Below are 13308 nucleotides of genomic sequence, written 5' to 3'. Positions count from 1 at the left end.
CAGTTATTATCAAAATAGTTTCTTTATTATTCATCAAATAGCCCAAGACTTGTTGTAGTTTTCTCGTTGCAGATCTTTGCAAAATAATTTTCCGTTTCCACAAGATCTCTCTTCCGCTCGGCGGCGCCTCCAAATGGTATCCCTTTGTGTACTCACACTGTGTCACATAGTGTATCACGCTTCCCGGATGGCCGCATCTACACGTGCTGGTCTGGCTGATTTTGAACCTTTGCATGTATTCACCGAATGGACCGTGTTCTGTGAGGAACATTATTATTTCTCTCGGCATGACTTCTTTCATTTTACCCACTTTTGGTATAACGTCGAAGACCTTTCTTCCAGTTGTGCATATTTGCCAATGGTGTTGCCATTTCTCTGACGCTTCTTTCGAGAGCAGATTTTTAATATAGGATGCCGGCAATTTCATTAGGTGGTTTTCAAGTTGATGTTTTGTAGCCTCTTTCGCGAATTTATCCGCCATTTCATTCCCCTCAATGCCTACATGAGCTTTCACCCATCGTATTGTAATCTTCCTGTTGTCCATCAGTATTTTTCTAATGTCATGCACTAGGCTATGAGGGGATTCTACGTCTCTTATTGCCTGTATACATGACATGCTGTCTGTGTTTATAGTTGATTTCTCTGCAAAATGTTTTGCATAATTGACTGCCATCCAGATTGCGTATAACTCTGCTTGGAATACAGTATTGTTATTGAGCAATCGGCAGTTCCATTTGTCCGTTACTTCACCCATATATATACTGACGTAGGCGGCCCCTACACCGTCCACGGTCTTTGAACCATCTGTGAAAATAATTCGATTTGTTGATTCTTCTGCATCTGTGGTCAAGACCTGCGTCGGCAAAATATCTTTCACCGGGTGATACGTCCATGGTGGATGTTTATGCTCTACATCTGTAGGAAGATATGTTACATTGTTTATTTTAATCTCACGCTTTAGCCTTAAATTTGCTTTCTGTACTTCGTTGTCCAAAAGTACATGTAGTGGGGGATTGTTAGTTAATACTTGTAAAGCACTGTTTGGTGTTGTGGAAAAGGCTCCAGTGATGAATAGCAGGAATTTTCTTTGAAGAGAGTCTACTTTTGTTCTTAACTGTTGTTTGGGATCACCGAACCATGCGATGGCACCATATGCTATAATGCGGATGGCGACAACTTTATAAAGCGTATTTCTAATTCTTGTATTAATGCCCCATGCAGGACCAGCCATTCTTTTAAAATTTTGTAAGCATTTCTGTGTTTTCGTGATCAGATAATTCACATGTTTGAACCATGTCAGGTTTCTATCAAACATTATTCCTAAATATCTGATGTTCATATTGTGTCTTATTGGATTGTTTCGCAGTCTAATGGTTGGTCTTCCCTTTTTGTGAGAAATCCACAAGTAATTTGATTTGGAGAATTCGATCTCTAAATTATTTTTCGTGAGCCAAGTATCCAATAATACCATTGCTGCTTTTGCGTGCTCAGTGACCTTGCGGATTGTAGAATCACCAATTACCATAGCAATATCATCCGCATACACTTGAATTTTTATATTTTCAGGCCAGTTTTTTGTGAGTAAGTCATTTATGACAAGGTTCCACAGCATCGGCCCACTGCAGGAACCTTGAGGGCACCCTTTCGTTTGAACTATAGTGGCCTCGCCCTCATCTGTAAAAAGGGATATATGTCTTTCTCTGATTGCATCAATCATTGTTCTTCTCACATTGTCCGGCATTGAGATGTTGAGAAGTTGTTTTACTATTGTTTTATGTGAAATGTTATTGAAGGCTCCCTTAATATCTACTGATATTAGGGCAACATCTTGTTTTTGGCTCTTAAATGTTTGTATGCTGTCATGAATCTTTGAGAGTGCTGTCTCAGTCGAGAATCCTCTTCTAAATCCATGTTGTTTATCGCTGATCCACTTCGTTTTCTCGATGTAGTAGTTGATCCTTTGTGTCAGCAACTTTTCGAGAATTTTGCCCACTGTGTTTAGAAGAACTATTGGACGGTATGAATTGATATTGTTCGGATCTTTTCCTGGTTTTAGAAAAAGTATCAGTTGCCCTTTCTTGAATGCTGTAGGGAAAATATTGAAGCTGAGGCATTTATTGAAGAGAGTCAGGAAAAAGAATTTGTGGAAAGCATGTATACTTTTAATCAATGCGTTTGTTATTCCATCAGGACCGGGAGCTTTTTTCACATTTAGTTTATCAATTAATCTATTAATTTCTTGAAATTAGAAAGGTGGATCGTTTCTAGTATCAGTATTCTGTGTATTTCTTGACTGCCTTACAGTATTTTTATAAGGAATGGTGGCAAAGAAGTAAAACTGTTCACAAGAGTTCTGTAAGGCGCTCAGTGCCATAAGCAAATAGTTATGACACAGAGAACGCATGTGGATGATTTTTTACGTGGTAGAATTATCGGTCGCCTGGAATGTGGGCGTACTCAGATGGAAGTATCCGAGGAACTTGGAACTGCCCAAAGTGTCATCTCTAGGCTTTGGCAACGATTCCAAGATAACGGAAATGCCAGTAGACGTTACAGTACAGGTCGCCCCCGAGTTACAACGCCGAATGAAGACCGGTATTTGGCAGTAACTGCCAAAAGAAGCAGACGGAGCACAGCATCCGACCTGTCTCGTCAGCTATCTGCAACCACGGGTACCACAGTTTCAAGGCAAACCGTGTACAGACGTTTGGGAGATATTGGTCTATATGCTCGCAGGCCTGTCAGATGTGTTCCGCTCACGGCAACTCACTGTCGGCAGCGATTAGCCTGGAGTAGAGAACATGCAATGTGGACATGTGTGATGTTTTCCGACGAGTCCAGGTTTAGCTTGCAGTCTGATTCACGTCGGACTTTCATATGGAGAACGCCAGGTACCCGTTACCACCAAGACAACATCATTGAACGACACCGTTACGGTGGTGCAGCATTGCTCGTTTGGGGTGGAATTATACTGGGTTCCAGAACAGATCTGCATGTTCAAACCGGAACCATGAAATCCCAAATTTATCGGGACATCATTCTGGAACAACATGTACGTTTGTTTAGGGGTGCCATGGGCGCGGAATTTGTGTTTATGGATGACAACGCCCGTCCTCACCGAGCAAACATCGTAAACGAATGCCTTGAATCTGAGGATATAACCCGTATGGAATGGCCAGCATTCTCACCTGACTTGAATTCGATAGAGCATGTGTGGGACATGCTTGGCCGACGAGTTGCAGCCCGTCAATCACCTCCTACATGTGTACCGGAACTGCGGAGAGCATTGCTTGCTGAGTGGAGTGATCTTCCCCAAGATCAGAACGATAATTTGATACTCAGCATGCCTAGGCGTTGTACGGACTGTATTTCATCACATGGGAGACATACAATACATATAACCATCATACCAACCATGTAACAGAAAGTTTTTGTAAAGGAGATATTTTGTACAATTGCTCCAGGGAGCAAAAATCGCAGTTTTTATGAATGGTATCATACATACACCATCGTTTTTGTTCTTTATCTTTTGTTTAACAAATGGGCTTTATGAATAAGTAACGTTTGTTTTGTTTCTGAACCTTTATTTGCCGGAGCTGGCATTATCCTTAATTTATGGACATGAGTGTAGTTTTGTATCGTAAATATTCACACTCTTACGTGCCAATTTTTCGAGTGAGGCAGGCTTACCGGAGACTTTTGGGGAGAATATTATCCGCAATTCCATAACACGTGTGTGGGCGAAAGCAAAAAATCATCAGCTCAGTTGTGATAACGTGGAAATAAATGAACAAAGCACAATTTTTGCTCGTAATGCGGATCATCGCTCGTTAACCGATACAAAATTTGTACAAAATGTTTCTTCCTTATGTGAATTGCTCGTTTACTGAACCGCTCGTGAACCGAAGCTCCACTGTATTCGGATTATTTAATTTATTTTCCAAAAATTTAAAAATATATTCAGCGTGTACCACCTGTGCCCAACTCTGTGAGCGTATGCCTCTGTGCACATAGGATGGTTCCCCATTTTCCTATTACAGTGAAACTTCAGTTAACGAGTGGTTCGGTTAACGAGCAAACATTTTGGACAAATTTTGACTCGGTTAACGAGAGATGATTCGCATTACGAGCAAAAATTTTGTGCTTTGTTCATTTATTTTCACATTATCACAACTGAGCTGATAATTTTTTGCTTTCTCTCTCACACGTGTTATGGAATTGCGGATAATATTCTCCCCTAAAGTCTCCGGTAAGTCTGCCTCACTCGAAAAATTAGCACGTGCGTGTGTGAATATCTACGATACAAAACTGGATGTAGCATTGCAGCTATGCGTATATGCGCTTGAAGGTTTTTAAATTCTTCTTGGAGAAAGCCGTGGGCTGATTTGAATTATTGAACGTGACTTTGAAAGGCTTAGCTCATGAACAAAAGCCACTACTTGTCGAAGAGATTGTGTGTTTGGGGAAGACCATGGACTGAGGGGGCATGAAGATGGCATTCAAGAACTAGCGGTAAAAAATGTCTAGGAAGTGACGGTAGATGAAGTGATGTATTTCTTTTGCACGTACCAGCAAGAGCTTATAAACAGTATTTCATCTGAGGAGGCGAGAAGTAAGGAAAAGTCCCTCACATAAAATGAGAATAGAGAGATGTGTAGAATGTGGGAATCTGTGCAAAAAACTCTGTAGAAAAGAACCCCCCAAATAAAGCTGTAGCAGTGTGTGAGCAATGAATCTGTTCCACGAACACTGCAATTTCCCATTTCCTAGAAATCCTAAAAAGGAGACAAAAGCAAGTGTCATTGCATAAGACTCTTTTTGAAAGTCATGTAAAAAAATTAGTTTGCTAACAACAAGGAGAGTCTAAATTGTCCTAAATAATAGTCCTCCTTTCTTTCGTCGTTTAGAGTAAGTTGTCAATCATGTTCGTATACATTATTGTATTGTATATTTATTTATGGCGTTATTTATATTATGTATATTTTAATGTAATATTTGTTGTTATTATTATTATGTTTAATTATTGATTGATTGCCACTTTTTTTTAATAATTACCCAAGTTTCTATTATTTCCTACGGGAAGTTTGATTCGCGTAACGAGCTATTCGGATAACGAGCACGTTCGTGGAACGAATTAAGCTCGCTAACAGAAGTTCCACTGTGTGTGTATCAGTCCTGTCTTTCATTTCTAAAGGCGGAAGGGGTATCTACTTCTACCTTAACCGTACATTCAACTCGTACCAGCACCTCCTAGAGATTGGAGGCCTCTGCACTGTTAGTCATAAACGTCATTCAGACTACCAAGCAAGAGAGAGTTTGCCACATTTTGAAACAAAGATTCTTCTTATTTTGGCGAAGAATCTTTCTGAATTGCTCACAAATGCCGCATAGTGATCATTCAATCACTATACATAGAAAGGGCCATAGAAATCGCCAATTCTGAGCCCGATCATTTCTTTTCCTCACAACAATGATATTGGCACAATCAGGGAATTTTTCTCCCTAAATATTCTGAGGGAAAATGGACTACTTACTGACGTCACAAGCAGATTGCGGAGGCCTTCTATCTCTAGCAGGTGCTGCTCGTACACATTCTTCTATGGAATTCTTAACGTATCGGTACATGCATGAATGTGTGTTCTGAGTGTATGTGTGGCCCATATTGTATGTTGTGAGAGTTGTGCTTGTTTCGTCTTCGCTGGTGCTGCACTATGTGAAATTGGAGGTAAACGTTTAAATTTCCATGTTACGTAAGTATCGGGGGGGGGGGGGGTTGGTGCCTGTGTCTGCAGATTCAGTAGGCAGGGCCGGACTTGGTCGTTTAGCAGCCCACTGTGAGAATAGCTTTGCGGCCCCTTTGATATTACGAGAGAGATGCTCTATACATCTCATTGAAATTCAATTTATGGGCCCAGTAAAATTCTTAAAATTCGGATCATTCAAAAAAAACCACACAAACAACACCTTTTCGAAGAAGTTCCTGAAAGCAGAGGGTCGTCTCACACTGACATACCGGGCAGTGCAGGTGGATAAAGAGCCTTCAACAATGATAGTGCACGGTCCCGGAGAATCACTTTCCCCGAAGGCTCATGATGTCATTGACCATTGTTTCCCCTTCCTTTGAAAAGGCTAAGGGGGCTCGGGAGATGGGGGCTTTAGGTATCGGTCTTATCTTTCTAATATGTAAAACCTTGAGTTTTCTTGTAAAATCAATATATAAGAAGCCAGACAGCTATAAATATCTTAAGTCTGTGGTCCCGTCAAAAATCAAAGTACTATTCATGATCGTGGGCTAACGGACTCACTACCATATGCGTGTCCGTTAATAAATCGACATATTTTTCACCAGTAGATCGATAGAATTAAAGGTCTGGCTTTTTAGAGAAGTTATTATAGGTAGTCAATTGCATCCAGTTTTACGGCCGGATGCGACAGCTCCCTTCGCACCTGCTTAAGTCCGGCCCTGTTAGTAGGTTACGTAAAATAGGGCCCATGGTAAGTAAGAAGTCAAGAACCATATACTTTTAGGAGGTATACTTTTACCTCCAAAATTTCCGACACCAATTCGCGTGATCATTCGAGAAATCGTTAGAAGCTAGTTCCGGATTCTTGCAACAGATGGCTCTAGTGTTCGTCATAAATATTTCTTTTATCATAATGTTATACCACATCATTAGTACGTACAGACAAATTGCTGATTAAAAAGACATCACACTGAAGTCGATTGAAAGAAAAAAACATTCCTAGTAAGGTCACCTTAACAATTATCGGTCCCCCCCGAATATTTTTCACGGGGCCCTTCAGTGCTTCTTTTAAAAGAAGTGAGGGTGGATAGAGTCATATCCGAAAGACATTCACAATTACAGAACTGTACGTAAAAATATCAGCACGAAATCAAAAAATCAGAATTCAGAATCAATCCATGAAAATTTGGAACAGACAAAAGAAATAGTTTCAGAGCTATTACAAATCAAGAATCAAACGTATTTAAAATTCAGAATCAAACGTATTTAAAATTCAGAATCAAACGTATTTAAAATTCAGAATCAAACGTATTTAAAATTCAGAATCAAACGTATTTAAAATTCAGAGAATCATCTGGAGTCAGAATCGATGGAAGAAAACACTTCAAATTAATGAAAATGCACATTTGTTCAAGAATTATTCTGATTTATGTAGAATTATAGAATTTGTGGCACCCGAAGATTTTCCTGCTGCTTGGATTTAAGTCTGATTCGAGGCAGTGCCGTCTTAACGCATGGGCCCACCCGGACATGGCCCGGGGGCCTCAAGAGAAGAGGGGGATCCACAAAAATGAGATCTGCTTGAAATTTTCTGGATTAAACCAGGTGGGGCCTCCAAAAAATCACTTGGCCCGGGGGCCCATGATGCTCTTAAGACGGCCCTGATTCGAGGACCTTCCCCAAATGTTTATAACTAGACGCGGAAGTTCAAGCAAAATGCCATAAATGCCTTTTTTTAGATATTTTCAAACTTTTTTGGTTTTTTTTTTTGCAAAAATTCCTTTTTAGAATAAATGCTAAATTTCTATTTCAGTATTGTTTTATGTATTCGTGAATTTGTATTGCGTCAGATTTTTTCAATATATATTTCACAAGTGATCTTGTCTATGACCACCACAGGGGTTTTGTAACATACTGTATTGTGTTTTCACTCTCGAAGTAGTACATGGTGATTTCTGAACACATTTTGAGCATTTTCTAGATTAAAACCATGCCTCTACGCCGAACAGACGATGATATAAAGGCTACCTTAGAACTTACAGGAGAGTAATAGCAGTCAATTTTTAAGTAATTTTCGGACCCTTAATATCGTTAGCCTTTGGGTACTTTTCGTTATTTCCATTAATTATAATTGCCTTTTTTTTGGCTGAAATTTTTAGTTCCCTTTTGTCTGCCTATTTTGACCATTTTTAGCGTCTAAACTTCCGGACTCTATCTATAACGTTGATTTGACGACTGAACATCTTAAACCCTTCCCTTATTAGAGAAGCTGCTTAATGTCTGCTTTGCTCAGGAGTGCTTTAAAAGTCAAAATCAATCCTCTTTTTCTTGGTTACTCCAGTGTTTGACCAAAGGTAGGGTAAATGTTAATTGAAGAGCACTATCGTAGGAAAAACAATTAAAAAAAAAACACGTATGAAGACGACGCGAGTATTTCCATGGAAATGGCCAAGAGATTATCGTTAAATTATAAGGTTTCTCCGTTCATAATACACTACTTAACATGTACACCAAATTGCATCAGCTTCGAAGACCCCGCATTATATCGGCATTGCAAGGGTTTTGTGCTCGTAACGTATCCACAAATACTGTAATTCTTTCTAGAGATGACCACTGGGTAATTGTTTTTTCCGGCTATCACACACGTCTGTGATTGTGAAAACACGTGATCGAGTTTTTTGTTTCTTCCTGTAATAACTTGGAGCGTGACCAACGAACCCACAATTCGATTCTCTGGGCTGGATTGGAATTCTTTTGTTTGTATATTCATGTGTGACGCAGTGTGATTGCCAAACAGAAAAAATAAAATAAAATATGGCACAGGTATAAAAAGAGTAAAAAAGGGTGGTGTGTTAGAGACAATGACTTCAGAAAAACGTCAAAACGTCATCTATCGATTTTTGCGTCTCCAGAAATACATTAGAGGTCTCGGAACGCACAAAATGTACGGGACGATGAACCGTGCGTGACTTTAAAGGAATATAAATGCAACCCGACTTGCAATAGAGTTACAACGAAAGGGTCAGCTAACCCTTTATCATGCCATCAAATGAATCCAGCCGCTGTGGTGGTCGAGTGGTTATATTGACGGACTCGCGATGCGAGGAACGAATGCGAGGAACGATGCGGGTTCGAACCCCACAGCGGTGGTCGGCTGAAGTTGGTTTTCTGTGGTTCCCAACTTCAAGGCGCAAATGCGAGCGGATCTCCCCGTTAAAAAGTCTCGCCGCAGAGAGCAACAGTCCTACAACGATAAATCATTCAATCATAACACTTCACTCATAGTCAGAAAAACTAGTGGCAGATGGCAGCACTACACATAACAAGCATTACAGAGAAACAACAAAACTTCACGTCAGGTTTCACTACACGTACACGCACATTCCCGCATGTACCGATTCGTTGGGGGGGTTCCGCGGGGGGGAGGGGTGTGGGCGGGGTGCATGTATGGTGTAGTAGTAGTAGGTAGGGCCTCCAAAAAATGGCTCGGGGATCCATGATGTTCAAGTCAGCCACCTCGTTGGGCAATTTGCCTGTTGTGGCGTTGTATTTGTATTCGTACAGGGTGAACTGAAATGTATCGATGGGTTTTTAAAAAGCAATATCACGAAACGCTTATTGTCAAAAAGTAAGAAAAAAACAACAAAATTTATTTTAGCCTTTACGGTGACAATCCCGAGATATCTCGTCTTCTTAAAACTCTTACATTTCGGCAATTCCGAAATATATCGGATTCTTAAAACTCTCTCAAAATGGCAACCCCGAGCTCGGGTAACTTTGTAAGTTTTCTTCTCCTGATAACAGGTTTTCTTTTCCTCCGTCCTGGCAGTCAACTGCCAGCGGGCGGAGTCAGCTTCAGTTCAAAGTCTGATAACAGAAGGGGGAAGAGGGAGGCGATGTTTTTTCTTCCCCTTCGAGGTAGTACACGATTAAGCGTACAGCATTTCTCCTCCCTTTTTTTTTTCATTGTTATTTTGTATCAGGGGAAAGCATTTATCAACTCACGCAATCGAAAAAAAATATTCTTCTTGAAAATAAGTGGCAATTTTTCTAGAAGATTTAATAATTTTCACTGCCGCACTTATAATGCGGACCAGGAAAATTAAAAAAAAACCGCTTGAAGCAGGGGTTCTCAAACTTTTTCCACTCGTGGTGCCCCTTCTCGTATTCAATTCTTATCCGCGGCTTCCAAGAACATTTTAACGAAGAGTCTCTTCGAAAATCCTTTGCCAGGGCCGACGCATAGTTTGAGGACCACTGGCTTAAGGGGGGGTGGTGCAAGCAAATTTTCCAAAAAATACATTTTCCAATTTTTAAATACTATGAAACTTTCTGCGTCTAACTGTGTTTAAGTTTTTATTTTACCTGTATTAAATACATTAACTGCTGGCAGGCATTACACATGCTAATGTTTCTCACTATAAAATGCGTTTTTCTCAAAACTATGTTTATTGTTGGATAAGGAACATTTTTTCAAACATCGCTCATTCAAATGTATTGAAACTTTGTATGTCTCTCACCACTGTAGTGTTAAACGCTCTAACACGAGGATTTTTTATTAAAATTATTTTAAAATTGTTTATGGCACAAAAATGGGTGAATTTTGATGATTTTTGAAAAAGTTGCATGTTGTTGGAGTTAAATTTCGATAAAAAAACAATCAACAATTAAAATCCTAAAAGCTCGTGTTAAAGTATGTAACACTATAGTGTTGAGAGGCACACAAAGTTTCATGACATTTATATGAGCGGTGTTCGAAAAAATGTTCCTTATCTAACAATAAACATAGTTTTGAGAAAAACGCATTTTATAGTGAAAAACATTAGCATGTGTAATGTCTGACAGCAATTTTTATATTGAAATAAGCAGTTAATGTAAAAATACATGAACAATTTTTTTAATACAGGTAGAACAAAAACTTAAACACAGTTAGACGCAGAAAATTTCATAGTATTTAAAAATTGGAAAATGTGTTTTTTGGAAAATTCGCGTGTACCAACCCCCTTAAAAGGTTAAGGTAACACGGATACATAAAAGCAAATCCAACGATACCCCAATTTTTGGCGGAAACACGTCTCCTGGTTTGCGTAGCAGGCCCGCTGTACTATACCATTATGAAAAACAAACCACTTCGCACTCCAGGAAGTAGCCAGTAGAAACACCACTGGTAGTCGTAGATACACCTAGTTTTTTTTTCTTCTTAAATTCGACGATATCCTGTTCATGTGAATATTTCTTCAGATTTTGGTCCTATACCCAACTAGGTATACTTAGGTCGACCCTAACATCAGGGGCAGTTAATAAACTTATGAGTTAATGAAATTATGAGTTGACCCTAAAAAATAATTTTAAATTAACAGAAATTGATTAAAATGGTGTGTAAAGGAATTTTTCTTTCAATATTTCAACTTTCGATCGTCTTGGAAAAAAATGGTCCCTTATGCATTTCCCTGCGTACGCTTCTAAGCCATGAATATCAGACAAACAGTGCATATTAGCAATAATGACGAGGTGTGAAAAAACGTATTATGTTTGAACTTGTCGATGACACAGCCGACATCTTTGATTTTAAGGGGATTCTTTAGAATAGAGATGAAATATTGTTTGCCTACGTATACTCTGTTTGACAATGTCTTGGCACGTGCTCCGTCTCAGGAGCACGGCCGAAACTAGGGGGTAGTAGACCTGAGCGGCAATCTTAAGCGGTTGGCAAAAAAAGCACCATTATAGAATCAAGAATCAGACATTTACAGTAAAAAGGGAGCAGAAAAATTACGTTCTCCCCTCCTCTTCCGATATATATATATATATATATATATATGATATAATGAATTGAAAAAATATCGTTATGGAGGAATTTATCGTTATATCGAGCATTGTTGTAGTGAGGTTTCACTTTATTCGAATTATACTGGATAGAGTATTCTCGTTCAACTGAACCATTTAATAATTCATCTCATGCAATTCATCTCATTCTCTTTCATTACGCAACGCATTCCGTATTCGGTTGGGTTAAAGGCCTTCGCATCTGATTGAGGCGGTAGTAGACGACGATAATATCAAGTAGAAGACGAGATCAGCAGGTCTCCTCTCTCTCCGCGAACGAAGGTTATCGAGCTTATGCCCTTGGAAATGTTTGCCCTTCTTCATCTCATAACGTTATCCACTGAGATGAGATGAGAGAATGCACATAAAGGAACGCCATGATGGACGCTATCATAATCTCCGAGGAGAAAGCGATAACCACACCTCCTTTTCCCGATAAACTCTTTGCTTCCGAATTCTCATTTTCAAGGATGTTGTTGCCTACTCGTGCAATTTTAGTCATTGAGGGAGGTTATTTATTTACGCATTCAAAGTATATTATTTATTCATAACAAAAACTAATATCATAGTTATGCATCAGTTACCTTGGGATTGGTTTCTTTCAACTATTTAGCAATTAAACACAGTCTCAATTGATCCATGTTATACGTATGCATTTAGGTCTTGCCAGAATTTCTTAGCGCTTTCGAAGGGTCATGTTTTAGCTGCTGTTAACATGTGTTTATGTGTTTTTAATTATGTATTTTTACATATAACACACACACGCACACACACTAAAAGGTATTAATGCACTTACACTGGGAAATACACACAATGTACGGTAGAATCTCATCATAATTGACTATAATTGTTCGTTTTAATAATAGCCCGAGATTTATAACAAATATTTCTTATAGGAGTGTAATGCAACAAGGTGTATGTCAATGAAAGTACAGTAGTTAGCTATAAAAAGTGTTTGTTATACATCAAATGAAAACAACCTTTAACATAGGTTGAATTTGAAAAAGATGTGCACGTATATACGTATATATTACACTGCATTAATCTAAATTTTTCTGGCTGGCGAGCGGTATGAGTCATGTAGCTCATTCATGTTAACGCAAAACGATTGATGCTCAATCGCGTGCTTGGGAATGTAAAATTCGTCAGATAAAAATTAGCACTTTTTACTATTATTATAATTTTTTAAACTGTCCGGTGTAATAGTTATTTTAATTTTTAATTTCTTAAATTTCTTATTTTCAATTTCTAAAATTTCTTATTTTCAATTTCTTAAATTTTTTATTTTCCATTTCTTAAATTTCTTATTTTCAATTTCTTAAATTTCTTATTTTCAATTTCTTAAATTTCTTATTTTCAATTTCTTAAATTTCTTATTTTCAATTTCTTAAATTTCTTATTTTCAATTTCTTAAATTTCTTATTTTCAATTTCTTAAATTTCTTATTTTCAATTTCTTAAAGTTATTTTAATTTTCAATTTCTTAAAGTTATTTTAATTTTCAGTTTCTTAAATTTTTTTAAACTTTCAATTCCTTCAAATTTGTTTTGATGTTCAAGTCATTAATATTCTTTATGATTAAAACTAATCGCTGATGTCAAAAGATACACATGGATAATTCTACTGCTTTTATAATCTGCTAAGTTTTACAAGCAGAGAATTTTGAAAAAATCACGAAAAATAGCTCAGTAAAATAATAATAATAATAAGTAGAAAGAAATGAAGTTGCAAAAAAAAAA

The sequence above is a fragment of the Pholcus phalangioides genome, unplaced genomic scaffold (genome assembly GCF_987345545.1).
Source record: "Pholcus phalangioides strain wild (caught in Gottingen) unplaced genomic scaffold, Ppha-v1.0 ptg000009l_1, whole genome shotgun sequence".
Taxonomy (NCBI): domain Eukaryota; kingdom Metazoa; phylum Arthropoda; class Arachnida; order Araneae; family Pholcidae; genus Pholcus; species Pholcus phalangioides.
Note: the sequence above shows the minus strand (reverse complement) of the source record.